Raw genomic sequence first — 26321 nt, 5'->3', positions numbered from 1 at the left:
TATGTATTAAAGACAAAAGTCTATAAACTGTCTAAAAATATTTTGCAAGGGTGGCGGCTCGCACAAGCAATGTACAAGCACCTCGTTTAACTGTGAGCTCCCACAAGATTCTCGATAACCTTGTTTTATGCGGTGTTTTAATGTCACCATTACCAAAACCCTGAATAAACGTCTTTCAATCAATCAATCAGTCAATGTCACGACAACCGTCCCGCAGCACTGTCAGTTAAGTAGCAACAGATGGAGAGAAGTGCACATCAAAGCGACCCACTATGTAACGTTAATACAGTCAGGATGCTTATTTACAGCCCAAGTCGATGACTGCGCTCCCTGCTTTCGATAAGTCAAGTAGGTTGAACAAGTTATAAGTACTATTACCAGTATAGTTTATTTAGTTAATTAATTTCACCCCTTCATTTATCGTCATGCTCGTGAGAGGAGGTCGCGCAATGTAGGAGGAAAGCGACAGAGCTCATGGTTATGTACGGTGTCATGTTACCGGCTGACGCATCGCTTTGCCGAGAGTCATGGAGCTTAAAATCGACGTAAGCAGCAGTTCATGAAGACGAAAATAATTTTTTTCAGCGCTCAAGTGTCACAGAAAGCACGCACCATGGAACTTCGTTGGAAACTAAAATTTAAAAACAGACCGCGCAACCTTGCATACAGCAATGATAACCTGCCCCTCGCCTCCACGCATCTTTTGGGTCTGAATGTCTGCAGTCGCTCCGAGTTCAGCGCTCCGCGCAGGTTGGCGATACGTTAACGCTAGCCCGGGCTATTTTATTACGGTGCTGTTGATGTGGTAGAGGTTTGCTTATCGGCCTCATGACATGGAACAATGCATGATAAAAAACTGCTCTGTCTTGCTAAACACCTCCACAACAGCCACCTCACAGGCGCTATCGCTCAGTAACCCTTCTGTTGGAAGGCCATCAGCCTTCAGGAAGTGCTGTGCGAGGAACACTTTCAACCCTGTCCCCCTCCCTTCAAGTCTCTCCGCCGCTGCCTTCCGAATTGACGGTCGGAACTATTCAATTCAATTCAATTCAATTCCATTTATTTTCCAGAAAATTCTGGCGGCTGCCTGGACTAAAAGCTGTAGGTATACAGCTTGACGAGGCCCAGGCAGCCGTTTCAAGGCATAGAAGCAGACTTTGTTGAGAACTTTTACATACACACAAAAAAACGAACACATAGTCAGGTTACAGTTTTCACAAAAAAAAAACTATGGCTTAACAAAAGTGAACGACGAAAATTCAGAACGGAGAAAGAACCGTAAACTGCAGCATTAACAACCGCAACTTACTTCGCATATATTAATAAAAAAGTTTATTTACTTTTTACAGACTTCTTATTGATTCTATTAGGCTTGTGGGGGTTTAACGTCCCAAAGCGACTCAGGCAATGAGGGACGCCGTAGTGAAGGGCTCCGGAAATTTCGACCACCTGGGGTTCTTTAACGTGCACTGACATCGCACAGTACATGGGCCTCCATCTCGCCTCCATCGAAATTCGACCGCTGCGGCCGGGATCGAAACCGCGTCTTTCGGGTTAGCAGCCGAGCGCCATAACAGCTGAACCTTATTGATTTTACTGCCTTCCTATAGATATTTTCTTCCGTTTATACATAGTCTACAGACAAGTCTACTAAAGTGTACGGCAATAAATCTATATATTGTCTGTAGACTAGTCTACAGAATTCGTCTATAGAAAGTCTATAGAGTTCATTGACAAAGGTATATGGACAGTCTTGAGTGTCTTAGAATATCTATAGACTTCCTGCTGTGGTGGCCACAATGCACATTCCAGGGCAAAGGTCCTCAGGACGCGCGAAAAGTGATCTAGGCTCCTATATAAGGGCCACTTTCTATTCTTGAAATTAAATTGAAATTAAAAAAAAGGGTCGTATCCGCCAAAGATCACTCCCTTGATAGCAACATATTACGGCATATCAGTTCGACGTTCACCTCTACAAGTGTGGCTGTTAGCCACCGCCTATCAACGGAGATGTCGGGTTCGGTTGCCGCTCACTCGTCCTAGCGACGTCTGTCGCTGACATTACTTAGTTCGTTTAAGCCGCCGCAGTGGCTGAGTGGTTACGGCGCCCGACTGCTGGCCCGAAAGACGCGGGTTCGATCCCGGCCGCGGCTGTCGAATTTCGATGGAGGCTAAATTCTAGAGGCCCGTGTACTGTGCGATGTCAGTGCACGTTAAAGAACCCCAGGTGGTCGAAATTTCCGGAGCCCTTCACTACGGCGTCTCCCATAGGCTGAGTCGCTTTGGGACGTCAAACCCCTATAAACCAAACGATAAACTTATTTCGTTCTGTCGCTTTGGGTGTCATTTGCACCAATGGCGGCCGCAATAGAAAGATGTAGGCTCCGTGAAAGCCGATCCGCCACCTCTTCAGAGCTGGTGGGCCTGACTGGTTTAACTTAATTGCTTTGAGATTGGCTTCAGTTGGATTGATTATTTTCAATTGTTTTCCTTATCGTTCTTTTCACACTGACGGCGAACCGTCGACGGGCGATTGGTGCTTCTGCTCGCAAAGCTGCGCTGACACAAACCGTTAACATATATTCATCCATTCTGTAGGAACTGAGCGCTGCAAGCGGCTGAGCTGTATACCACACGGTACTACTGGAAAATTCAAACATATGACATGATTTAGAATATGAATTATATTTCATTCCCGAATGGCAGGAGGAAAGAAAGCACGTCCTGGGGTTATAATGCCTTCCAGATATTTTAAAAAAAAAACGAATTTCTTTTTCTTTTTTGCGACATTTAGCAATTGGAAAGATTTTTTTTTCCGCAAACAGCGATTGACAGCTGCGGTCTGAGCGGGTGAAAAAGGCTTCTACTTTATTTTGCATATTAGCGGTGGAAATCATTTATGCATCTGCCTGTTTAACCAATGTAGAAGTACCTACTTAGCATGATGTTCATCTATAAAAACTGAAATCCGCGACAGAAAATCTTTTTGCGTGCTGTGACTCGACCGCAAATTTTTGTTCGTGTTTCCAGGCTTACTTTAAAGCGCAGCCGCGCCAACCTCCTCCCTGTGATGAAGACCGATCCGAGGTGGAAACTTGGACAATTGGGCGCGACATTATTGCTTCAGCGTAGGGACACAGAGCTCTATGTTCCTCGCTGTGTGTGATTTCGTGCTCGTCCGTGACATTGCGCTGTTCCGATAACACCAATTCATTTAACTCCTGCTTTGTTGGCAACTTTTATTTCATCACACAGAGTCAGCTACTGTACCCAGAATATCCCTCTTGAGGCATCGTGGTTGTCATCCGTATAAAAAGATGTTATCGCAGAGCAAGGTCACATGACCTCGAAACATGACCCCCGCTCAGTAAGATCATGCAATAGAAGGCTGGTCGCCGTCTTATATTTACCTAATTTTTTTTTCATACGCTATTGCTCGAGGACCAGATAGGAGGGTTCTGTAATTATTTTTCTCTGGGAAGTTATCTTCAAGCATAAAAAACTGTTGACCGCGAAGATGTGAACTTAGTGCTTATGAGCACTGCTGTTGTGGTCAACTCTGGTTGCGAACTGCTCAAAACATATTGTCGGAAGATGCGTGAGAATTAATACAATAAACTTATTACTGCTGCAGAGTGCGCCGGGAGATTATTGTCGATTTTTAAAGTTCTTTTTTGTAAAATTTCGCCACATTTGCCGCAAGGAAAGCTTTTTGCTAGCTATGGAGTTACTTGTCTAAATGAATATATCTGCTGTGGCCAGAAACGTTTCACATTGCATTCTACACGAATTGTCTACTAAATGATATCAAGATCACGGACATATTTCTATGGATAAGAGAATATTAATGTACAAACTCCTAGAAGTCACAGAACCGCAAGAAATTTGGATGGCAATTAAAAAAAATGAAATATTGATATTCTGCCCAGATAGCGAACTACCTCGATGGAAAGAAACGCGAACAAGCCGGCGCCAACACGCTCCGCTGCTTCAATTTCTTTTCACCGTGGTTTTACTTCGGTGATAGCAAAAAGACCCTAGACTCGTCCATGACACATTCTAGGATGACTCTAACGTCTTTTTCGTACCACCCAGGTAAAAGCGCGATGAAAATAAATTGCAACAGCGGGGCGTGTTGACGCCGCGTTGTTCGAGTTTCTTTCCATCGAGGTAGTACACACATAGCTATGCATAGGCATAACAAGAATGTCGCATAATTTTGCTGATCTAGTAGATACAGCTTCTTAAAGTGACCCTTTATTTACGCATACTGCTGTTTCCGCCAACATTGTTTATGAATGGCAATATATCTTGCCGTAGCATGCCTGAATAACTTTAAAGGCCATTTATAATTTCGTAGAATGCGCCCAATTATTCTAGTCACTTTCTCAGTCTTGTTCTCTACCTGAAATTTCGCAAATATGGCACACAAGTGTTTTGTTGAAAATTTTTGAAGTCTTTATGTAAGAAAATACAAATAAAACAGTTTACAGTGCGTTCTGAGCATATAGTTATCTATTAAACTATATAAAATTCATTGATATATACATTTAATGACAACGAAATCGCAACTTCTAACTTCAATCTAACTTCATGAAACCACAGAACAAGCAAGATTTTGGATGCCGAATAACAAATTATATTTTTTGTCATCTGTCCGGAAAGCTATCTCCAAAGGTAACCTTTCGCGCTTCAAAGTTTCTTAATTCCAGAAAAAAAAAAATAACTTATTAAATCTACAAAAATAATGGAGGGCACCCTGCGGCAGTCGCAGATTTTTTGCATAAATTTTCAAAACATATCTTCGCAATGTATTTTTAGCTATTCTGTATCAGAGCCGGCAAAAACAGCAGTGCACGTTCGGTCTTCGAAAATCGTGACCGAATCGTGCTTCTGACCGTACCGCCGCATCGCGGATTCCGCGGCTTTCTAGCGACGGCCGCCATCTTGGTATCACCGCGAAGAGCAGTGTGCAGATATGGCTACAGTGTCGTATCGCTCTGAGAAAAAGCAGGGGTGACCGAGATGATCGAAATGAAGCAATTAAACGTAGCGCTGCGATCGGCTGCTTGAGTTGCAGGGTAGCCAAAAAGCAGCCAGTACAAAAAAATTTGTTGACAGTCTATAGACTTTCCATAGAGTTTTGTCTATGAAGTCGATAGACTTTTTATAAAGTTTTGTCTATAACGCCTACAAACTTTCTACATACAAACCCTAGATAACAGTCTATAGGCAATACAAATCCTATAGATAGTCTATAGACAGTCTATAGATTCATGGCCACACATTTTTAGTAGACTTTTCTCTATAGACAGTCTATAGACTACAAATAGACAAAAAAGAAATATTTATAGGAAGGCAATAGAGTCTATGAGAAGTCTATATACTGTTTATAGAACATTTTTGCAAGGGATGCACCTAGTTCCATAGGCTGAGTCTTTTAAGCATCGGCTCCACGCTTGGCACGTTCACGTTATGTTGCAGTTGGATTTGTCGTCAGCTGTGGACCCCAGAAATATATGTCTGCTTCGGTGACGGGTTTAGGGTCTTCAGAGTGCGCAACTGGCAAAGAAGGAAAGATTGCATCTCAAACGGCTTCTTCTTGCGTCATTGGTTCTATGATAGTGCTCATGTGTTAGCTAGAGCACAACAGAAACCAAGACGGCCTTCGTTCGCTGCCGCGCTATCACACCGATCTTAAGTGAGGCGCGCTGCCAAGAAGGGTTTTTGAGCATATGAGACGCTTTCATCACAAATGTGCCAAAATAAAAATCAAGGTTGATTTTTTCAGCTCTACTTTTTCTGCAGTTGCTGTCTCTCATTCCTCGCGGAATTTTGTAAGTAATGACAGTGAAACGTTTCTGTTTCTTGCGCATGAGTACTGATATATTGAAGAAGGCAATAACACTGTCATTTATTTTATATATTTGTGTAACAGTTCTTGGAAGGCATTTTCGTAAGAATTTATTTCATTTGAATATGCATACTAGAATTTAACTTTTATTTTTATCAGTATACTGTGAATCCAGAAGAAAAGAACGGTTTTATTGGACAGAAGAAAGCTTGCGCATTTCTCCTTAAATAGTTAATAACACGGGGATGACTTAACGAGGCTGTTAAATGACATCACTACGAAACTACATATGCAGACAGCTTAAAATTAAACGTTGTTCCTTTCATCCCTTCAGTAATTCGTTCATCCGCACATTCTCAAAATAAATACGACCGATACAGGCCATTTCAGCCGTGACACCTTGGCGTTTCAACCCTGACAGTAGCGTATAGGGTTGCTCAAAATTTCTCTATCCACACTTCATGATACCCGGAAGTCTCTGAAGCACGCAGTAGTACACTTGCAGGCTTTTCACTGAGCACTTGGACACCGAAAGATACAGCATTCGTTGTTGTCACATTTGTTGGCGCATTGTGTTGACGCATTTCTAATGCGAAAGCATTACTAGTTCCATTACGAGAAATGCTGGCGGCGTGTCTGTGTGCGTGCGGGCGTGTGTACTCGCAGATGGTACGGGAAATCCCATAAATGGCAAGGAAAATATGGTGACGCCATCTGGCGGCCATATGACGCACACAGCAAGCCGAGAATCGCCACTACAGACAATTCCGCACATGTCGTTTGTCTAAATTCTGTAGACATTCTTTTGTCTATATAATACACTCGCCTGCGCCGACCTCCATGTGGCGCCAGTTTTGAAGCGAAAAGCTTCACTACGCTAGTCGACACCGCGCTTCGCGCGAGCCGGCGTATGTCGGAGCACGTGTGACGTCACGCATGGCGCAGGTGGCTGCCGCCGACTCCGTCGCCTTTCATCTCTCTCTCGCTCCCTAGTCACACCGAGCCACAGGTGTTCCACCACTGCGCAGCGCTGCGCCTTTCCTCAAAATGCAACTTTCAGTTTTCAGTTTTCTCTTCTTTCCCTTCGGTGGGTATTATTATTATTATTATTCCCTTCCTCCTTTATCCCTTCCTTTACGGCATGGTTCGGGTGTCCACCGAGATATGTGAGACGGTTACTGGGCCATTTCCTTTCCTCAAAAACCAAACAAAACAAATGAGCCGATGGCGTTCATTGAGTTCATTTTCGTTGACAACTTTGCAAAGGCCGTTCATTTTCACGAAAGGAAACGCGCACAACCGGCTCCGTGGGTCAGTGGAGACCTCAATCTCCCTTTCGCTTGGTATATCCTGGATTAGCTGAGCTAATCCACATTAATTTTTTCCTAGATTCGTACCATAATTTTGACCCAACCGTTTGTCGCACAGCGTTCCGGGTGCATGTGTCCTACGATTTCTCGTTGCATGCAGCTTACATGCGCTATACACTGAAGTTGGAGGCTAGCTTTCGACGAGGATTCGAACCGACGACATATGCGCCTCAATTGCATGCCTTTCCAGACTTTCGTATCTGCAACCATTCGTCGTACTGCGTTCCGGGTGCTGTCGTACGCGAAAAGATGTAAGCTCGTAGAAAAGAACTTCAATTCATGTACTATAGAGATGGGAACAAGTACGAACAACTCGGCGCCTACGCGCTCTGTTGTTCGAATTTCTTTTCATCGCGCTTTTTGCCTGAGTGGTAATAAAAAATAGAGTACTCCATCACGTACGATTCTTGCGTCTTTTTTGCTACCACCGAAGTAAAAGCGTGATGAAAACAAATGCGAACCGCGCAGCGCCTAGGCTCCGCTCTGTTCGCGTTTCTTTCCATCGCCCGTGTACAAACATAACTCGTAAACAATGCACCCAGGGAGAGCAATGATTTCGCATCCCCACACGTAAGCAGTTGTAAGTCTCTCTGCCGAATTTTTCTTTTGTGTTTGTTTCCTTTTCGCTTTATCGAATAGCTACGGAGCCTTCAATCATGACAACGGGGGACCTCAACTTTTCCAACATGCGCTAAATCATCGGCCGTACTGTCATTTATTGCAACTTCAAACTCCAGGCAGGCCACGACGTTTTGTTCCCCCCATATGCGCAGAGAAACACCTTTCGGCCACGCGGCTAGCAGGCCAGAGTGGTTATACACAGTAGCGCATGATAATTGTGATTCCCGGTGAGCAATCAATAGGCGAGCTTCTGACGTCAGATTCTCTTGTATACAAGGGAATAAAATGGTACAGAAGCCCACAGACCTTGACCACAGGCTTGAAGAAACCGTGTTACGTTACGTGCGTCCCGTTGCGTCCTCTGGCTCTCCTTATGGTGATTTCCAATCGCAGAGTTGGAGCACTTCTGGAGCAACGTTTTCTGCTCTTTTCGGAGCAACTGTATTCCAAACACAGATCGGAACCACGGATCGCGTCTTCCAATCGTAGACAGGGAGCGGTTGCCGAGCCGAGATTGCTCCGTGGAGCAGTCGGGACTGCTCCGCCGAAATCGGCGGAGTCGACCGGAAGTTTGCGTAACGTTCTTATTCAGCGGCGATAGCGGCGCCCTACATGCGTTGGCCTGCATGCTCTGGCCAGAGCAAGTGTACTCCAATCGCAATTTCAGGTCGCGCGCTCTGCGCCGGATTCAGGCGCTCTGCCGCAGAGCCAGGGCTCCCTGTTACCTGCTTGAAACTTTTTGGGTGCTGTAAATGAAGGATTTTGCAATTTCATCCAATCTGTCATTTTGAACCGGTCATTTTGAATATAATCGGCAGTGCGAAAAAAAAAGCTCTCAGCCAAGGAACGCACACAACTGTCTTCTGAAAGGCCGCGACACCTCGTTTGATAAAAATTACGAAAATCTAAATGTTATCGTTGTATCGGTGCAACTATTATCAAGCGTTCTGTCGTAGTTGTAACTGTGCGCTGCATATGTTAAGCACGCTATCATTTTTCACGGGTGCTGTTGTTTCAGATGCCAGTGGCATCCCATGGTTATTCCCGGGCTTCCTTTCTAAGGCGACGCCACTGAACAGTGCGTGTCAGTTATGTTCGTGGCGCTTTTGGATTATATACTTGACTTCAAGTCGAAACGCGAACGGCATGAAACTCTCAGGAGCACGTCTAGAGATAAGTTTCGCGCCTCTCCCAGTTGTCTAATTATTTGCTCTCACGGCGGGCGCGACTAAATATTTGCGGTCGAGGAAGACAAGCGCCCCTGGAAACAAAGCCCTTCAGCGCTACAAGATAGGGCATATACTAAGAATAAATAATCATGGCCTTTCAGAAACCCCGAAGTAAAAATTTAAAGAAGCGGATGTGGCCCGGCTATACAAACGTAAAGTTCGGCAGCCCACGGGGGGAAGCTTAAGACAAAGAGCGAACACTCCCATAGGGCGCAGCAGCCCAATTGACTGTACCGCACCAAGCGGCTGGACGCGAAACATCCGGCTTCGATTACAGGCGCGCGCAATTTGAATTCTATAGCATGCACTGCAGCCTGCCGCGTCGTCATGGCGCATTATTTCGGTTCTTTACTCTCTCCAATTGTTATCTGTTTATTTCCGGTCCACAAAAATTACATTCAGGGCGCTCTTGACTGGCCATCAACGCAGCTGCGCCACGGCCTTCGTCAAGGAGTGCCAATCGAGAAAAGGCACCAGGTGCTTTCTGAAATGAACATTTATTTTGCTCCATATAAACGCAAAAACAAACCGATACAGTTGCCGTCGCCACTTGGCACATTACTAAGCTCGTTCCGCGCTTCTTCTGCGTCCGTGGTGGCGGCAACACGGCTCACAGCAGTGGTTGTTGCTTCCACCAGGCACTGTCAGCTGAAAAACAAATCACGAGCAGGTGTCATTCTAGTAAACCTGGAACCGAAACTGTGTATAAACAGGCGAAACGTGCGAAGGCGGGGTAAAAATGAAATTACGAACAGGGTCAGTACGCTTTTCCTAACCTCGCGTGCTGAACATTGATGCACCACATACAATACACAGACTAAACTACACGCCGGAGACATTTTCCAATGATTTACAAGCTCATTTCTCCATTCTCCGAAGTTATCCTCTGCTCCCTAAAAGCCATTGGTCCCATTCCACGGCCAACTGTGCGTATTGTTTCACCAATGTTTGTCAGCGTGACGGCTACAACACGGGCTCCCAACCAGTCGCTCACAGTGCACATGTGTTGGAACACTGAGAACAAATCCGCGGGTGCAATTTTCATGTCTTCAGAAATGTAGAAAACATTCTTCGGCACACCAGCTCCTGGCTTTTAAACTTTTAGAAAGTACTACGTGTTTACCTTTCTTCCGGTCGTTCACTCTGAACAGAAAGGAGTAATCCTGCTTAGTGTGTTTCGAAAAGCGCATTCCCTTGTCACTACGCGGGTTACAATGCGCGTATTCACTGTACAGCAGACGACGGAGTCTTCGACGCACAAGTTTCTAGTTTTCGAGCTTTTCATTCGTTACTTTTTTTTCCGCGGCAGTCTTGTAAATGACGCGTCGTACTAACAACGCGAGAGCTCTCGTTTTCGACACGTTTGCCCATTTTTTTCGAGTTCGCCACATTTCACCCAACCGCGAACAAACATCACTCGAAAGACGTCGTGAAATGTTGGGGCTCATTAAAAAAAAAATTCGCGTTCCCGTACAATTCAACGCCCAACCATGCAAAAGTAACAGGAAGGCAAAGCGCACAACGCGTTGGTGGGACCTTCGCTAATTGCGCATCGACCGGCCTGGCGTAAGCATGTAGGCGGGCCTTTCACAACTGTCCAATATTGCGTCTACCGGCGTGCTCAGCGAAACTGCTTGAAATGCAGTGTAGTTGGGCAAAAACTAAACACTTCTCACCTTGCTACTGTCACGAACAGCAGGAGCGCCACGAACCGCGCCAGAACAGCCGGCAGGCCACGAATCGTGCGCACCTCTTCACGAACTGCATAATTCAAGGCACCGGCCGACGTGGTCAGCGTGAACTGCTTGAAATGCAGAGCAGTTGAGAAAAAAAAACATATCTCACCTTGCGGTCGTCAGAAACCGCACCAGTTCCGCTTCTAAAGGCCTAGTCCACATAGGCCTAAACCACATAGCCTGCGCGCTAGCAAAGACGCCGCAAGCTCATAGGCGCAGGTGATGGCCTCCCGGCTTTGTTATGCCTCGTCTGCCCGTCAGTTGCGTAACCGGTCGCCCGCGTGCGCATGCGCGCTAATGCTGGTGGCGCCACTAAATGGAAGAGCAACCAACTAATTCTTTACGCAGTTCTTGGGGCCAGATTTCGCCGAGCGTCCGCTCATTACAAATTTCTTTCTCTGTGCTTTAGAACTCGTAAGTTGTTACTAGGAAGGTATTCGGGGGAAAAAATACTGTTCTTTCACTCCGCAACCGTTTCTTTTTAATATCGGAGACAAGAGCAAAGAAAACGCGGTCTTAGCAACTGTCTGCAAGTGCGCGGACGTATGCCCAACCACTCTCCTGTCTGAAACAAGATCTTGATATCATTTCTTCGTGAGCATGCATTCTGCACTGTGGCGTAAAAGGAAGAAAAAAAAGATCTTGCAATGCGAAAAGCGGTGAGCGCTGTCCGCGCTTGTAAGATGCGGCAGCGAACTGCACCGTCACAGTTCCCGGCCGGCACGTGTGCAAACCGCTCGAGCATAGGAAAGAAGCAGAGAAGTCAGCGCCAAGGCTTAATTGAAGAAGGGAGGTGTAGAAAAAGCTCAGTCACTGATCGCTGATAACACCAGCAGATATCGCCTTCGAAAACCTTCTACAAGCGGCACTGGAGGGTGCGCAGCGGCGTTTCGCGCTTTTAAATGCGACAGCCCGCCTCAGAGGCTGCCCTATTCCCTTCTTGGCTGTTGGTGTTGGGGGACGAGATAGTGTACTTTCCGTATTAGCGACTAGGCGTCACGGCCACGCGTAGCGCACAGTATTCCCGGACTGCTGCTCATCTTCTTCAGCCGTATACTTATTGCTGGCGCCGGTATCAAGTGGTTTCACCTGCCTGCTGATTGTTGCTCGGACGCCTCCCAGGTAAGCATGCACCTTGCCGTATTTCCCTCGCTGCTGGTGCTGAGGGAGGGGATATGCGTATTTACCTATTCCGTATTTGCGGTGTGCTTCCAGACTCGTCTTCGCCATTGCCCGGAAGTGTCTGGAAACCGTTGCGCCAACGACCGAACAGCGACTACCGAGGGAAATATCTCCGAGCCAGGCCGTCGGCATCCAAGGTAGGCGCGGGGCTGTAGCCTCGCGGCGAGGGCGACTTGTGACCATGAAACCGAATGTCGGTGGAGGCGAAATTCTGGAGGCTCGTTTGCTGTGCGATGTCAGTGCTCGTTAAAGAACCTCCGGTGATAGAAATTTCCGGAGCCCCCAATTACGGCGTCCCTCATAGCCTGAGTCGCTTTGGGAAGTTGAACCCCCAGAATCTGGCTCTTGACTACGAGTATACGTTTATTCTATGTCCCAGAATCATTGGAAAAGAGTGTTTTTTTAACACGCAGAGCGCAGAGGTTTCATGGTCCATCGCCGTCGGGTATTCTTCACTGACGGAATCGCGGCGGGCTAGGGTTCGCGGCGCGCTGTAGATTTCGGCTTAGCTGACACTAGGCAGGGATGCGGTAGAGCTGAGTGAGCCCGCTGGCGTTTGCGTCACTGAACAATCACCCGTTCCGAATGCCGTCGTGGCCCGGCCACTATGTCGTGTCAAGGAATGCCCGGGCGCGAAAGTGCTCTTGAGCGACATGTGGTTTGTGGCCGCGTACGGGGCTCGGAATTTCTCGCCACCCTCGTCCAGCAACTCTGAAGAGCGGACGCTGCCTGCGGTCTGTGGCACATCGTGTTTCCGCTGCAGCCAAGGTCAGTGACATCTTTTCATTCCCGTATTCCACAACTCCGGCTTCGGAAACATCACTCCCTGCGCTTCGACTTCAGCGGGAAACTGCTTACCTTGGTGAGTATACCACTTCCCAGTTTGCGTTTCCTCGCTAACCGCCTTCTTACTCTCGTTTTTTCTTTGCTTTTTTTTGTCAGATGCCCGCGCATCACCTTTCATGCGCACATCCACGCAAGAAGGACCTGCGGTGTGGCGTTTCGAGCTGGTGCGTAGCCCGTGACGCAGCTATGACGCTGCTATTCCTGCCGTCTCAAGCACTGCAACTGAGGGTTTTGTGCCCTCCGGTCGCTTCCAGATTATGTGCACTATACTCACTTGCGTTCCGGTTCCTCCTCCCTCTCTACAATTGCTCGCGACTCCGACTTTACAGTGCTCCATGCGATGATCACGGAAGAATATGCAAGCCGTGTGGGTCAGGCGCCACAGCCACGCGTCGCACACTGTTCCCGGCCTGCCACGCGTCTTCTTCAGCCTTACTTAATGCTGCCTCCAGTCACATGTGGTTTACCTGCCTGCTGACTGTTGGTCGGACGCCTCCAGAGTAAGCACCCGGCCGTATTGCCTTCGCTGATATTGGGTGGAGATATGTGTATTTACGGTTTCCGTATTGGTGGTGGTGATTCCAGGCTCGTCTTCGTCATCCCCCGAAAGTGCCTGGAAGCCGTTACGCCAACGACGGACCGACCGACCGACCACTACCGAGGGAAATATCTCCGAGCCAGGCCGTCGGCATCCAAGGTAGGAGCGGGGCTGTAGCCTCGCGGCGAGGGCGATTTGTGACCATGAAACCGGCAATTCGCTACGAGTATACATTCATTCTTTTTCAAGGAGTAATATGGGGGTAATTACTGATTGGCATTCACCGCAGCGTAGCCGTACGGTTACAAATGAAAGCTTCACAGCTTTCCCAGAATCATTGGAAAACTGTGTTCCAAAATGCAGTGCGTAGAGGTTTCATGGTCCATCGCCGTCGGGTATTCTTCAGTGACGGATGCGCGGCGGGCTAGGGTTCGCGGCGCGCTGTAGATTTCGGCTTAGCTGACACTAGGCAGGGATGCGGTAGAGCTTAGTGAGCCCGCTGGCGTTTGCGTCACTGAACAATCACCCGTTCCGAACGCCGTCGTTTGCCCGGCCACTATGTCGTGTCAAGGAATGCCCGGGCGCGAAAGTGCTCTTGAGCGACATGTGGTTTGCGGCCGCGTACGGGGCTCGGAAATACTCGCCACCCTCGTCCAGCAACTCTGAAGAACTGACGCTGCCTGCGGTCTGTGGCACATCGTGTTTCCGCTGCAGCCAAGGTCAGTGGCAACTTTTCATTCCTGCATTCCACAGCTTCAGCGTCGTCCGTCTCCGCGCCTCGACCTCAGCAAGAAACTGCTCCCCCCGGTGAGTATACCACTTCTAAGTTTGCGTTTATGCGCAAGCCTGCTTGCCTTTCTCTTTTCTGATTTTCAGATGCACGCGGGCTCCCGTTCTTATCCGTGCATACACCCAAGAGGGAGCTGCGGTGTCGCGTTTCGAGCTGATACCTGGCCCGTTATGACAGCTGTGCATCGTGCTTTCCATGCTGCTTGCCTCTTCTATAATGGGCGCTGCTATTCCTGCCGTCGGAAGCCCTGCAGCTGACGGGTTGGTACCGATCACTCCCTTCCAGACTGAGTGCATTATACTCAGTCGTGTGCCGGTTCCTCTTCCTTTTCCCCAGATATTCGCGGGCCCGGACTCTACAGTGCTTCATGCGGTCATCATGGAAGACTATGCAAGCCGTGGTCAGACGTGGCAGGGCTAAGCGTCGTACATGGTATTCCCGGCCTGATCCTCCGGTCACAAGCGGTTTACCTGCCTGCTGATTATTGGTCGGAGGCCTCCCGAGTAAGTACCCGAATTCTATGCGTTTGAGTCATTCTGCTACAGCTCCGCTTTTGTCTTCGCAGATGCCTGAACTTCGGCTGCCCCGTACCCGACACGTCACTTGAACGTGCTCTCTGGGACAGCGCGCAAAGAACTCTGCGCAGCGTCTCCCAGCTCACCTTTGACCCCAGCCAGTAGTGGGTCGTCGTGCCGGATTCCGCCTACCAATGCCCCCTTCTTTCAAGCCATAATCGTTATGCTGTCCCAAAGGCGCTTGCGACTTCAGCTACTCTGACCTGCTGGCATCAACAAGATGACCTAAATTGCTAAAATAAACGTCTTTACATCCATGTGTTCTTTTTCCTGTCGCCGCTTCTGTGCTCGCTGGCGTTAGCTGGTTTGAGCCTGTTTAGGCTGACTGACGCTACAGTCGTCCTTGCAGTTTCATTAATATTGCCGAAGCGGTCAAACTATGGTTGTATGCAACTTAAGCCATTTTTTTTCCGTGGTATGGATAGTTACTTTTTGTGGGTTCTTCTTATTTTTGACTGCAAAATTACATTAGAATGCAGTACATCAAAATGGAAGTACATAACTGAGCTTTTTGATAGCAAGCATTGTAAGCATAAAATCCGCCACAGTAGCTCGGTGGCTACTTGGTGCTCGGCTGCTGACCCGACAACGTGTTACAAAAGCTTTTTTTAGATATTTTGATTTGAAAATACTGGAAAGTGCAGCACGTCAATTGACATTATCTTCTTCTGAATGATAGAGATTTAAAAAATTCATGCAGAATTGTAGCGCATGAGAAAATTGTAAAATCTGAAAATCCAATGAAGGCGACAGCGAAACTATGAAATGCAATATCGTGAAATAAAAAATTGTCTCCTATGTGCCGCGTGCTATAGCTGGAAAGTAAGCAAAATATGCAAAAATATAGCTTCAAAAGAAAAGTCTACTAACCAAGGCTCGAGCGTCAGCCACGCGCATCATTGAACATCACGCACGTCTTTGAACATCAGTGTTCAAAGACGTGTACAGACATTCAACAAACAGGGGAGCGGTAAAATGCCTAGTTGACATTAATCTCGGACGGAAAAGGGACCAGAAAACAAGCTGGCATTCCTCCAGTAGAGATGCAGTCATATAAGCTCGACGACATTCTCAGAAATGAGCGAGTCACTGAACGACGCGCCTATGCACGTGCGACATTTTTTTATAGGACATCGTATTTACTACGAAGTTATTTGCTCAGGATCAGCATGCATACACGCTAGTTCATGTGGGCTGAAATCTTATTACCGCTGTTCAGAGAAACAGCCCGAGAAAAGAGGCACCTGTCTGTTTCACCGCACTGAGACTATTGGCTTCACTGCAGAACTCGATGCATGATTAATGTTATTTTTTCGGGCACAACGGCTGTATCTGTTGAGATGGCGATGCCAAATCTTGGCCAAATAATGTATACAGGCTGAAAATAAGTGCCAAAGCACTACGATCATCCCTATTTCGTCCTAGGGGGCAAAACAAAAACATTAATATAGCGGTAGCAGGTAGAAAGTAGCGCTCCCGTTCATGTTTTGGGCTGATTTATTGACGCATATTCATTGCCAAAACTGAAACAACATTATCTGACATCATCCTTAGGCTCACTGACACTATTAGTGCTAAAAAATAATTTTGTAACGGCCCGAAAAGAAAAATACCGGAAAGCCAAGGTGACTTGGAAGATAAGTTGCGCACCGCGCTCTTCATTTGCGCACCAAAATTCACCACTTCATAGCAAGGTTGAGAATTAGTTCGAAACTGAAAAGTTTCCTCTTGGACTACTTAATTGATATTGTAACGAGTAGGAAAGTTCATTGGTAGCATTAAAGTAGCACGCAGTATCTATGGGTCACCAATGTTCCATACAATGGGCACAGTACAGAGAGGGTTAAAGGAGTATAGACACCAAATTTGGGTTGCGTGTTTGCTTCTTTGTAATGACACGTAAGACATTACTGTACATGGATCACCATTCGCCTACGGCAGCTACGGCAGTTCGCCTATGACAGCTTAATAATGTATAATTGAATTTCCGCTTATGTTTTGTCGCTATGAGTTTCAACAGTCGAATGATGAAATACGAGGTCAGTCTAGGTGAAGCAGCACGAGAAAACTGCAACATATCGATTCTTCTTCACTCCTTATGATTTCGGCCCTTGAGTCAGGCTGGCTTTAGCCTTATAATGAATTAAAATGACGGAGCAGCGATTATATCGCAGTTTTTTCATGCATCACGTTACCTTATTCTGGCCTCTGGCGTCACAGCAGTCGTTTTTCGTTACGGAAACAGTGCAAAAGGGAAAAAAAACAGTATGATTTAGCATAGGTGATGTGTTACGCATGATTCCAAAGTAGAAAGCACGCAACCAAAAATCTTGGTGTCTATAGTCATGCAGTGAAGCTGCTCACATATTCCCTACCGACATACAGAATTCCTCTGCTGCAAGGAAAAAAGTAGGCTTGTAAAAAAGGTGTTAATCGCAAGAAGAAAATTAAGATCAAGAATGTTGACGCCTGTGGTGTACTTGATGCAATGAAACATTAAAAAGCTGGTCTCGCTTAATGTTGTCATGGACAAGCGCAGTAATACAACACCATGCAGGCCGTTGACCATTGTTTACCAGGTGCTTGCACAAATTGGTAGCGTTGTCTTAACTCAGTGTAGGCGAAGCATCGAAATGGCTCTTGGTGTAGTATCAGCACAAGGTTCTCATGACATTACGCTGTCAAAACCATTGTTGGGCAGGTTTTAAGCCCCGAAGCAGAGCGTGCGTGGACTAAGAGAGACGCGCCGTAGTGAAGTCCTCGGAAAAATTTTTACCGCCTTGGGACTATAGCGAGCTCTTACATTGAACAGACCACGGGCGCTTTTTAATTTCGTCCATTGAAATGCCTTGTTTCGCCTCCACAGAAATGCGGCCGCCGTGACCCAGATTCGATTCCTTGAGTATCGGTTCAGTAATCGAACTTCAGAACCACTGAGCCATCGCGGCGGGTGGAATGCAAAGTGATCAAGTATGAAGTGTACGCCGAACTAATAAAAAAAGGCAGCTGCTGATTTTGGTTGCATGCAACCTCGTATTCGCAGTCGAAACTTTCCACTACGATCAGCCACTATCAACCAAGAACGAACATTTCTGGAGAAGATGACACATTAAATATTACGCTTGTGGCGACCTCGCTGTACGTTATGACGGCATCATTTCCCACATTGTATAGAGAAATAAATAAAAGCATGCGCTTGATTTGCGTCAAAGGGCGCCTTCAACTCAAGGTTGCTAAGTGTTCCCAGTAACTTCTGCTGGTTATAACCGTCTATACTTGTTAGAAAATACCAGCGCAGACTCGTAACCCAACCTCCTAAAGGGCACTGTAACTCCAGTGGACGTCCCATCCTGAACATTCGCAGGATGTCCATGGGAGTTTTGATGTCTATTGGACTATTAATTGCTGTGATTGTAGTGCGCCCTACTATAAAATAAAGGCATAACTCCGTCGAGCTGATGATATGGAGCTTTTGTTCACACAGAGCAAGGAACGCCAACAGATTGAAGAACACAGGAGCCTAGCTCCGTGTTGGATCAAACAGATTTCAGGCAGAGAGGCGAAAAGAAATTTCGTGACAAACTTGAAATCCCTTCACCGTTTTCAGAGGGCTGCTCTTAACATCCGTCTACCTGTTTGGCACTGCACTACTTATTAGCACCGCAACCCCCTTCATTCATGAACCGACACCCGAGTTACGCTTTGAATTTGCGCGGTTTCATGCGGCGCTTCTCGAGTGCCCACACAGATGGCGCGGTCGGTCCACCTACTAAGTAAGCGTTGCATACGGCGCGTGCAATTCGCAAAGCACGCATGGGTTGTTTGTACATGCGTGCTCGTTCGTGGGAAAACCCAATCTCGAATCAGAAGAAACTGAACGAGCTGCAGAAAAAAAAAACACGCCACTCCGCTTAAGCGGACACAAAGGCAATGAGTATAGCGCGTGCGTGCATGTCTGCCGGGGCGCAATCCGGTTCGTGGCGTCGAGATTTACGTTACGGAGCGTGTCCGTTACGGTTCTCTCACAGTGACTTCCGTGGAAACAAAAAGTTATAAACTCTCTGTTAACGTTTATATTGATGGTCAACATAAATTCAAGAGGGTGCGCGATTAAGCCTCCAGGGTTTCAAAATTCACAAATGAAGTGAGGAGAACTAAGGGAAGAAGACCGGGGACGTCTGCCCCTCTTCAAATTGTTTAGCTGGGAGCCTCAAAATTTTTATCCCCGAGTAGACGTGGCTTTAAAATGCACAAAATTTAGCACCTCTAGATTCATGTAGGAGCGCTAGACAAGCTGGTTATATAGACAGTTTACAGCGCGCAGTTCTTCCGTTTGAGACCAGATGGCGCCACAGACTTGCTCGGAACACGGCGCCATTACGGGCCTCGTAAGTCGCCGGCGTGTACGCCTCTACGTAGCAGTGGAAATATCGCGGGTGTCTGCCGAATGTTTTCTTTCTGCAGAAAGGTAGAAGAAATACGTGCTGTGTTGAGGTTTGCAAGCATTGCGACAGAGAGTTAAAAGTGCTGTATACGACCGTTTGCGAGCTTCACGTAGCCGAGCTGCACAAAGACGACGTATTGCCCCTGTTCGCGGCCGTTCGCCATGCACCCTTTCTGAACGGGCGAAGGCAACAAACACGTTCGCCAGTATTGAATGAAAGGTATTGACCTTGGAAAATCTGCAAGGGTTGAGTGCACAACATAGCCGCATGAACAGCTGTTCCGCTACCGATACCGTCACTTCGTGCTTTCACTTGCTTTGCAATTGCGTCTGAGTGTGTAGCGAGACCCCATTGCTCATAAATTAAGGTGTACGCCCATTAGTAACAAGAGCGCCCGAGGCCGAATTAGGAATGGAAATGGACGACATACGCTCCTACATACTGCTACTGTGGATTGTGCAGTGCACAGCCGTGCGAACGGACAACGCTTACTGTCAGACCGTGTATTGCATGCCGTCTTGGTGCTGCTGTTAAACTTCGCTCCAAGTTTCGCGGTTTTCGTGGACCGTATTCGGAATATAGCGTTTGCGTTATGGCTGCTGTGCTGGGTGGTTGTCACTTCCTCGCGATTCATGCGAGACAGTCACTAAAAGGGACTCCGCAGGCCAGTGCTTAGAGTGAAGCTGATTACTTACCACCAATGAGACCTCGAGCATTTTCATGTCCGCATATCGAGCGTGGAGCGTACCACGATTTTATATGTGAGGCTGACATAATTGTGAACTTTGAACGCGTTGCTATGCGTGCGTTACAACAATTATATCGCGGAATCTTTCGAAAGGATTGCACGCCAGCTCGTGAAGGCTCCTTGGTGCATGGTATCGCTACCATGATAGTTAACATTTGTGTGTCTATTTATTTTTGTCGCCTTTCTGTGTTTAATCAACCAGTAGAAAATATTTTCGGCTTCCTAAGCACCGTTAACAGGTTGTAGACAAATGCGTACGATGTGCATGTGAGCGGTTTAGAGCGGTGTCTGCATGAATGTAAACAATACGGCAACGACCTGCGCTGCCGCAGGAGCGCTAAACCTTGCCGTTTTAGATAATAACAATAAAAAACATTCGGCAAAGCCTTCAGCGAATGCAAAGACAAGCACTGAGGCGATCCCTCCATTGGCTCGAAGAAGGAGAGCTGAGCGGCTCCCCGCTACATGAAGCAGTATACGATCACGTTTGCACGCCTCAAAGGAACAAATGATCCGCCGCGGTGAATCAGTGGTTACGGCGCTCGGCTACTGATCCGGAGTTCCCGGGTTCGAACCCGACCGCGGCGGCTGCGTTTTTATGGAGGCAAAACGCTAAGGCGCCCGTGTGCTGTACGATGTCAGTGCACGTTAAAGATCCCCAGGTGGTCGAAATTATTCCGGAGCCCTCCACTACAGCACCTCTTTCTCCTATTCTTCTTTCACTCCCTCCTTTATCCCTTCCCTTACGGCGCGGTTCAGGTGTCCAACGATATATGAGACAGATACTGCGCCATTTCCTTTCCCCCAAAAACCAATTATTATTATTATTAAGAAACAAATGATGGTTCTCACATGTCCTTCGAAGCTTTGGCCAAACCATAGTGTCGTCTTCCCACTCCTTCACAACCGTATCAGCCGGAACACTGGCTGTCGGAACCGAACCACCAGACGCAGCAACCGTCGCGACGAGGCGTGCGCCGAGAAGTCAGGAGGCGTGCAATGGAGGCATGATCACGTGATCAAAGATGGCAGCCCCAATGATACGGTGCTAGGGTGGCTAACGGCGCTGTAAAGCGTCTGAGTCACACTCATACGATTCCTACGAGTGTACACTCTGAGCAGAAAGGAGTAAAAAAGGGGTAAGCTGCCATCAAGCGCAAAAGGGAGTGCGCTAGACGACAACTTACTCCATTTTTGTTCCCATATAGGCGTTTTGGTGTTTATAGCATATGTTGGACATGAAATAAGGGAATGCATGTATTCCCAACGGATTATACGTAGTATTTTACATACAGGATAGAGTGTTATAACGCACTTTTTATCAACTACTGTAGTGTACACAGAGTAAAATTCAATAGAACTCCTTTTATAGTGTATATTGTGGTTGGTCTGGTTTTTGAGGGTTCTGGAGTTTCAGCTTTGAAACCAATGGTTCTCACGTGAGAGACCGCAAAGCCTTGAATTCTCTCCTCGGCTCTTATGGCACCGCGTCAGCAGAGACCGACATAGAGACAGAATAAAAAAAGACAAAAACTAATTTCCCTTTTCTCCATAATACCTCTATTCGTAAAACAAGTACTTGGGAGTGTGTATGTCAGGGAGGCATATGGGAGCGAGTGGAGGCTGGTCAACCGGTTTGATAGGTCACAGGTTTTTCTTCGAGGAACAAAGGAGCGTTTATGACACCCTAGTCGAAATCAAGAAGATGAAATGGGCACATAGGCGGGACCTTAACGCGAAGGCAAGATAATCTATGGTCCTTAAGAGCAGCGGACTGGATCCCAAGAGGAAGCAACTGCAGCAGATGGCGGCAGAAAGTTAGGTGAGCGGATGAGATTAGGGAATTTGCGGGGGATAAGGCGGTCGCTTCTGCCACAGGACCGGAATAATTGGAGAGGTATGATAGAGGGCTTTGCCCTACAGTGGGCGTGATCAAGCTGATGGTAATGACGAGGTTTTCTTCAGCTTTCGAGAAAGCTGGCACCTATACGAAATAATTTGACTTCAGTTAAAAACACCACTTTGTTGCACTCTTAGCAGACTTCTTTAATTCAATGACTTGCCTTTTTTCTTCCTGTCTGCGCCATAGTTTCGGGTTTAGAAACGGACTGCTTGATGCAAGGGCAGAAAAAGCGAATGAGAAGGCAAAGTGAAGCAGACATGCCCGCTTCGTGTCAGTGTATGCATCCATAACTCCGTCTCTTTCATGCACCGTTTTGCACTCACAGCGTTACTTTACTGCTATACCCGAACGCTTCGTTATAGCGCACAAGTCAGTTAGTTATAGGCATATACTCGGACATCACAAAGCACTGGAGCGAGGAAAATATAATAACAGCCAGCGTAATTGCACGTCGCTAATAAATCACGTAACACAGTGTAAACAAGTACATATCATTAATACGGAAATACAAACACGCTGTATATTTCTGTATAAACAGTAACCTAATTTTTTATCGAACAGTAAAATGCCTGTTCATATAGACGCCTGTCAAAACTTGTTTCTCCTATAAAGCTAAGCGGTTTCATCACCTTCGATCTTTAATACGACAGCATTCAAAGCCTCGTTGGCCAAAAAAGAAAAATGTGTCGTCGTTCTTAAGACTCTCCCATTGGCAGGAAGGAAATTACGTCACCAGACCGGAAGTGACGTAGCATCCGATAAACACACAATGCAATTAGATGTAATTTCTTTCTTTTTTTATACTCGAGCTTCGCCGCTCGCGACAGATGTTTCATGTTATTCGCTGCGCTTCTGACCCGACCTGAGCATTCTGAGCTTCCGCATTTTAGACTTCGCCTTTCAGGCTGCTGTTCTCTCTCTCACTCCACCTGATCTTTCGTGTTTCTTTCGTCGGTGTTGCGAGACGACCTTGAAACACATTCCGCTGGGTTATCCAGCTGAACTTGAAAAGGCACGCGGCAGCTGCGAACAAAGAGCCCCGTATATAGAGAAAGAAATATGCGCTAAAAAAAAAGGAAAGGAGAATAACAGATGGCTACCGCGAGAGCACAATGCAATCCCTTCAGCATACATGCCCTGTTCACTCTCGGTGGGGTGCCGAAGAGCGCGCTAACACGGTTTCCCTAAAGAAAACAAGAAGCACTACAAAAACGAGGAAAAGACAGTCCTTAGAGTGGCAGGGGTTACGAAACTGCCGCGCTGTATACGCTCGGTTTTACTACCAGCCCTTTTTTATTTATTTCTCTTTTTTATTTCTGAGCGGCGAAATCTGTCTGAATGAGGAGGCGTGTATGCGGTCTGGGAGGCCAGGCAGGAAATGGGCGGCCTACAAAAGTGAAAGGACGCAATTCAGACGGGGAAAAACAAGCGGCTGGAAACGAACAAAATAATGGCAAGAAAAACGAACGGGAAGTGCAGAAGACAGTCTACTAAGCGAAATCATAGGCTGCGCACGGGAAGTCAAGTGCGCGAAAATATTCGCTGACGTACGTTTTAAAAGGGAGGATATCGGTGCGCTTGCATGGTAGCGCGTACGACGCGAAAGCGCTGCTGTTTTCATTTTCTTTCCAACCGCAGGTCAATACGTAAAAGCCTAAGAGGCACGCATTTCAAATGAAAATGAAAACGCACATTTTCAAACACGGGAGAAGAGGTTTGGTTTGGTTTATGGGGATTTAACGTCCCAAAACAACTCAGGCTATGAAAGACGCCGTAGTGAAGGGCTCCGGGAATTTCGACCACCTGGGGCTGGGGTTCTTTAACCTGCACCGACATCGCACAGTACACGGGCCTCTAGAATTTCGCCTCCATCGAAATTCGACCGCCGCGGCCGGGATCGGGGGAAGAGGTGTTTACAAAACAGAAAAAGAAGAAAGGGTATATGCAGAAAGTAACTAAGAAAAATAGAAGTTCAATACGGCTGAAGTGAATAAAAAAAAAGCGCTGCCAGGTTGACTACTGCACAAGAAAAAGCTAGCAAAGCAAGATCTGTTCCACATGTGGTGCGTGCATATATAGCAGACCCAGTTTGAACTTTTTCGTTGCCTTAGGCGTGTTTCTTTATTCTGTGTTATCTGAAGAGGCTGCAAAGCAACCGTTTCCATAAATACGCGTCTCTGTATTTAACGTGCATTTCGGCCTCAAACAAAAGAAATCCTTTATGAAAGCAAAAGGGTAATTTAAAGCAAAAATTAAACACATCAGTAACGCTGTGTTTAAACGCAGTTTCATCTGCGCTGCAAAAAATCGTAATAATAAGAGATAAGCGCTCTGACAGCTACATGACAGAATTTTTTTACGCTCTTTGCTACGCAAAAAGGCAGGGAGAGGAAAAGAGACATCAGCTCGTGGGGTCGTTTTTTTTTTTTAGCTATAAAAGCATGAAGCGATTCCGACTTCCCCATCTCTCGATTTTTTGGCAGAATAAGTGTTCTTTCGCAAAAAAAAAATAATAAAAAGACATGGACGTTAAAGTGAAAGAAAAAATGAACTAGAAACGATGTCATGGTTGCGAAGCGCTTCTGCGTGCATGACTGCGGGCTACAAAAGAAAAGAAATAGCAATGGGGGAGCTAGGCTAGATAATAAAGTGCTGTAAATTAACTGCAAATAGTTGACTGGTTTATGGTTTGCGGTTTAAGGCGGGCTATTACGTATAGCTGTTACTGAGGTTTGTATTAATTCCGAATACTAGCGAAAAGCAAGCGCATCAAATGTCGCGCAACACGTTTTGCACAATGGGAAAGAAAATTTGTTAGAGGGAAAGGAGGAAAAAACAACGCTGAAGCAAGAAACTATTTTTAAATTTATTGTGCTACACGAACTGGCATAACTACTGTAGATAGCATAACGGACAGATTAGTTAGTTTTGAATAAGCTGGCATTATATGGGAAACTTTAATTTGTGCTATAGTTCAAATTCGTCGCCTTGCCTTTTCACTGTATCTTCTATAATAAAGAGCCACCACTTATACAACGTGCCGCTGCTTGAATTCGTATATTTTGCTCGAAGTAATTGAACAATTACTGTTTAGAGACTTGTTTCTGGCAGCAAATATGGGGTGAGAAAACTTGGCTCAGCTTCACATGAAAGGGGATGCGAGCAAAAGAATACGTGTTAACATAAACGTACAGTTCTATAACAATAAGCAGATAACGGCTCAGCTACCGAAGTAGGAATCTATCATCACAAGTAAACTTTCAAGCGGCGTGGCCTGCTAAAGCGTTCATATATCTAATAGACACATAGAATGCATGACAAAAAAAATAAAGCAAGAAGACAGGCTCCTAATGCAACACTTATTTTTATCAAGACAAGGAAAACGCCAATTATGCATTAAAACATTGTGGACTAGTTGTAAACTAATTCTGAGAAAAAAAAATACGAAACGCAAGTGAGAAGTCACTGTCATCTCGAGTCGATGGCCTGCAGATCAAAATCGAGAGAAGCAGACTTGCGTCTAACTCTTCATTACTCTAACTCTATATTACTCTATTTATTACTCGCGTCTAACTGTTTACTGGGGCAGGCTTGGGCCCTTGAACGAAAGAAACTGGGTTGCGTCGATAGCGACGCGCACACTCGTCCGTAGTTGCTATCACCCTTTCGAGATTCCAGCACAGGGTCAATATAAAGTCTATAGACGGGCATTCATTTTCTCATCTACTTTTATCGCCCATCCTAACGGATGTCTCTTTAACTGTCCGTCTAAATGCGGACCGAGCGAGAAAGTTCTTTTCGAAAAAGTGTATTCGCCGGAAATTTTTGGACGAACAATGTATTGTGCAAATAAGACATCACCCCATCTCCTCGCACCGAGAACCACACATAAACGCGCCCCCGGTTCCTATTCAAACACTGTGTTTGCATAGGGCGAGCAAGTGCCTGCAAGTGCAAGTGCCCTGCAAGGGCACCTGCAAGGGCACCTGCAAGGGCACCTGCAAGGGCACCTGCAAGTGCCGACTTTATTGAACTTGATAGATATCGTTAACATAAAAAGTAGTTCCTGTCAGTGTAAATAAATAAATGAATGAAAATAAAATATCAAGGAGGCACAGCTTTTTACCTCCGACCAGCAGAATGTCATGCAAAGGGGTGTCAGATGCCTGCCGTCCCACTGTGCGAGATTTTTTTTTTTTTTGCTATTCTTCTACCCCGCGTACCCGACAAACACACTCATCCAGCGCAGCCTTTGTTGTAAGGCGATGCCCAATGCCCGTCCTCCCGAGGCCGCAGGATGAGTCAGCGACCCAGACTTGGAACGAGCTTCTTTGGTATCGCGGTCATTGTTCTTGCAGGAAACGGCGTGTAGTCAACAGACGGCCACTGAATTTTTTTTTTTTACCGAAACGTTTGGAGGAGTGTCTTATTTAGTCTACTATACAAGCCGTACTTTTTCGTGGAACCATGCATGTATTGGTAAT

General features: G+C 46.5%; 2 long non-coding RNA genes across 3 annotated transcripts; one reads left to right on the top strand and one right to left on the bottom strand.

The window, feature by feature from the left end:
• Positions 1-9563: 9563 nt before the first annotated feature.
• Positions 9564-21436, bottom strand: LOC144118414 (uncharacterized). The gene is made up of 4 exons (XR_013312019.1): positions 21374-21436; positions 20787-20861; positions 10751-10835; positions 9564-9722 (listed from the first exon to the last, which is right to left on the bottom strand). It is a non-coding gene; the product is annotated as an uncharacterized LOC144118414 (long non-coding RNA).
• LOC144118413 (uncharacterized) lies at positions 11737-14991 on the top strand. 2 transcript variants are annotated; one of them, XR_013312017.1, is made up of 6 exons: positions 11737-11932; positions 12026-12511; positions 13846-14183; positions 14253-14426; positions 14503-14669; positions 14732-14991. It is a non-coding gene; the product is annotated as an uncharacterized LOC144118413 (long non-coding RNA). The 2 variants fall into 2 exon arrangements; XR_013312018.1 differs by lacking the exons at positions 11737-11932; positions 12026-12511 and adding an exon at positions 12999-13338 and having other exon boundaries at positions 13424-14426.
• Positions 21437-26321: the final 4885 nt, after the last annotated feature.

The sequence above is a fragment of the Amblyomma americanum genome, chromosome 2 (assembly GCF_052857255.1).
Source record: "Amblyomma americanum isolate KBUSLIRL-KWMA chromosome 2, ASM5285725v1, whole genome shotgun sequence".
Taxonomy (NCBI): Eukaryota; Metazoa; Arthropoda; class Arachnida; order Ixodida; family Ixodidae; genus Amblyomma; species Amblyomma americanum.
This window is presented reverse-complemented; position numbering and strand designations above follow the sequence as displayed.